The sequence below is a fragment of the Cavia porcellus genome, unplaced genomic scaffold, assembly GCF_034190915.1.
Source record: "Cavia porcellus strain 051 isolate PalLab524CR breed Dunkin Hartley unplaced genomic scaffold, mCavPor4.1 scaffold_24, whole genome shotgun sequence".
NCBI classification, from domain to species: Eukaryota; Metazoa; Chordata; class Mammalia; order Rodentia; family Caviidae; genus Cavia; species Cavia porcellus.
Window position 1 is genome coordinate 56,446,011 of NW_026947507.1, and position 3,858 is coordinate 56,449,868.

At 41.8% G+C, this 3,858-nt stretch overlaps 1 long non-coding RNA gene across 1 annotated transcript; it reads right to left on the reverse strand.

Moving 5' to 3' along the window:
• Positions 1-1,058: 1,058 nt before the first annotated feature.
• LOC134472631 (uncharacterized) lies at positions 1,059-3,391 on the reverse strand. The gene is made up of 3 exons (XR_010042516.1): positions 3,069-3,391; positions 2,432-2,515; positions 1,059-1,187 (listed from the first exon to the last, which is right to left on the reverse strand). It is a non-coding gene; the product is annotated as an uncharacterized LOC134472631 (long non-coding RNA).
• Positions 3,392-3,858: the final 467 nt, after the last annotated feature.

The following is a 3,858-nucleotide window of genomic DNA, read 5'->3' on the forward strand; positions in this document are numbered from 1 at the left end:
CAAACTGTACTGCTAACCCACTGTTACCACCTTCAACGTTTTCTTTTTGTTTGTTTGTTTAATTTATGAAGGAGGAAAAATTGTATGTGTCTCATAGAATTAGGCCAAAAATGGATTTTCTAAAACCCACCTGGAATGTGTTAGCAGCTTGCCATCTTGCTTGAAATATGTGCTTGACAAAGGGTCATTATTTTTATTAGTATCATTCACAAAAACATTCCAGCTCTCAAAACATATTTAGCCTAAAATCTGTCATTATCATCAACGATTAACTGATAGTCTACCAGATGTGAAACACTTAATCAGAGTCAGGGCCTTTTTTAGGGCACCTATGTGGGAAACAAATGAAAATCTGCCGTTAGAGGTCATTATAGCCTGGTACTAGTGTCTGCCTAAGGTTCATCCTTAAAGAAAAACACACTCAAAGAAGATTTTAGAGAATATTAGCTGACCTGTCACTATGCGTGAAAATAAGCATCATACATTTACAGGTTAAAAAAAGAAAATATTTGTGCTTAAATTAACACCTCAAACAGCCCCTAAGTGTTCTCTCCCCTTCCTGTTGATTTTCTTGGAGTGATTCTATGGTACAAAGCACATAAACACCCTCCAGGATGTAAGATGTGACCTGACCCATAGAATTTCTCATTTACTGTTTTTCCTGCATTGGTACCTGTGGTCTGTTTGAAGAAATTTACAGATGTTTAATATTTAACGTGTTCTTGACAGGTCCCACTCGAAGGGTTTCATGGGTTACTGAGCTACACGTGGTTTCTTTATACTGTCTGGATATGTTGCATATCAAGTGTATGTCAACACCTGATGCCAAATCCACAGTTGCTAATCAGTCACTTGCACAATCTGCACACAGCCGTAATCCAGCTCATCATTCAGTTTTACTTCAGGGAAAACAAGTGACTAGTTTTTCACTCTCTCTTATTTATTATTTAATAAATAATAACATATTATTTATTAACATATTAACTTCTCTGACCAAAGGAAATAGATTCAACCACTAATTCCAATTGTCATCACTTAGTCTTTATTTTCAGATAATTACATGGAGAAGTAACACATATACAGAAGAAAGATCATAAGGCTGAAGGGAAGTACAATAAAAATTCAAAATGGGAAGTAAGGCAGTGAAGGCTACAGGAATTCCGAGGATGGAGAGACTCAAGTCATGTCTGAAAGGCAACATAGTCTGAGATAAGAAGTCTGACATAACCTCTCCTACCTTGTCCAGCAGCAAGTTTGTCAACAGTCACAGCCACTCTCTGAATTAGTCTGACTCAAAAAGAAAACCATAGAAACGCTTCCTGGCATTCAAAGCCCTAACAGATTGCACACCTATCTATATGCACAATAACAGGAGCTAGATGAGATGGATGCTTGTGGGGAATCAGCAGTATGAACTGATGCACTCAGAGGAGGCCTTCCAATACTGTAATGCTCACTTAGACTCATTTCTTTGATACATAAAATATGGGTTTCTCTACTTTTTATGAAACAGCAACATCTTTTCCTTAAAAGTTAAAATAACAACCTAGAAAGCTTTCAAACTCAAAACATATCTCAATTGAAAATACAGAAGAATAATAATAAGCATGAAGGAGATTACACCTGAAATTGTGCTGAGGCCCTTGTTAGCAAAAAATTACACAAATAATCTGTCATGAATATTAATTCTTCCTCCTAAATATTCCTCTAAACGTAGCTCTTTATTCTATCATTCTTCTGATCATCCACAAATTGAAGTCTCCCTCCCCAAAAGTCGCTTGACATTTATGTTCGTATCTTTCCCTGCCCCTTGAGGGGCCAGATCTGCTTACAGGCATCCCATTTTAGAAGCCTCTGATGGGATGCAGAAGGGATTAAGAATGAGCGAAACAGATCTGTTCTAGTTTGATGTGACCTAAGTCACACAGCATACTACAAACAAATTCCTCCCACTGTGAGTTTTTCTCACTAAAGGAAGGGTCATGCAAATGATGCGAATGTGGCGATAAGAAAACCTGGCAGACACAGCTGTATTAATTTTCTCTTCCCTAAAATGGTATTTTATATCCTTCCAATCAGCTGGACACAAGAGAAGTCAGTTAACACAAATGACAAAGTAGCCTCAGTCTAGGTGATGCAGTTACCAGGCCACATCTGGAGACGTGAGCGAGAGAAGCAACCAAGCTCTTAAACATCAGTCATGGGAATCTTTCAATCTGAAGTCCTCTAATCCAGAGAGCAAAATCTTTTCTACCATAAATGCTGAGTCACAGTCTCCCAGGTGTCTGTTAAGTTATACAAGAAACTAGAAAACTAAAGATCACACTCTCATTTGCTTGGACCTGGGTTAGTAAATCATTCCCTGGAATTCTTTGTAAGACAGGCACATGGAAACATTTATTTATCTCACTAGCAAACGATGGAAACAGACCTGGCTGGAGTCCTGAGTGTCGAGGCAAGCTGCAGGCACGGCTGGGCTGAATCTACTCGCAGTGGAGCTCCGGACAGGCACATCCTGGAGGAGCCGGGCTGAAGAAAGAAAGCTCAGAAGGGAGGAACAAGAGGGAAAGGAAGGCCTTCATAGCAGCTTCATCCCGCTAGAGCATTTCTACTGGCCTTAAAGAGGTGTCCGCTTCAACTCATCACAAACATAAAAGAAATAATGGCATAGGTGATGAACATGATGTCAAAAACTGTGGCATGACCCTAATCAGCCTAATTATTTTAAGATGTAAAGCACTAATGTTGGTGAGGTGCACTGATGCTTTCATATAATAGATACTTCTACTGTTCCCACAGATGAGGTAACAAATTCTTCACAGGGTGTTACTTTGTCCAGAACCACTCACATGAGAGTACACACGAAAGCCCAGCTCTTCAGAGAGAAAGCCAGCAGCTCTCATGGGTGTGAAACTCACAAGCCGTGTACACATTTGTTGATGAATATAGTGAGTGCCCATTAACTATTAATTCTCTTAATTCTGGTCACCATTAACTACCGCCCTAGCTTGCTCACCTGGTCTCAGTCCTCAGCTGAGGACTTCTCTAGTCCTGATTTTAGCTCTCACCTCCTGATGCTTCTTTGCTCCTTTTCCCATCTTCAAAGAAACTTCTTGCATCGTGTGTGTGGTGCAGCTTTCCCTCCGTCACACCTGCATCCCACAGTGGGCTGATGCCACAGGTCTGAAGATGCTCGGTATGGGTGCCCAGCAAAACCCCACCTCATTTGCTTTCATTTGCATACCTACAGGTGGAGCATGAACTCTCAAATTGGCCACAGACTTTGCCATGCCCCTTGTCACCCACTAGTTATTCATGCTCACTCATAGAAGCATGTTTCTTGTCACCTCCCTAAAGGCACTGAGCCCAGTGAGGTTTTACACTTCCACTCCTGTAGCTTTTCTTCTTTTTTCCTATTAAGGGATCCAGGAGCACAGAGCTCAGCCTGGTGGCTAATGACACACAGGGTCTCTGCTCAGACACACAGCCCTTGGCCCTCTGATAATGCTCTTGGTATTTGATCCTCTGCTGCCCTCTAAGGGCTTCTGTTCACTCTGTCCACTGGCCTAGCTCCATGACTACTCAAAACCATGAGGAATCTCTACTCCAACCTCCGGGGGTAGTGTTCTGAGCATACCCAGGTCTAACAGCAGAGTCTCAAGTTGTAAAGGATGTCTTTGAACCATCAAATGTCCACCCATCCTAAAAGTTCCCCTTCTCATGCGGCTAATCTTACCCCTTAGAACACATGGCTGCTAATCTGTTTATCATCTGTGCTAAATGGGCAGCAGAGGAGCTGCACTGGGACCAGAGTGAGGCACCCGGATGCCCCCTAGACTGACAAAACCTGCCCTGCGC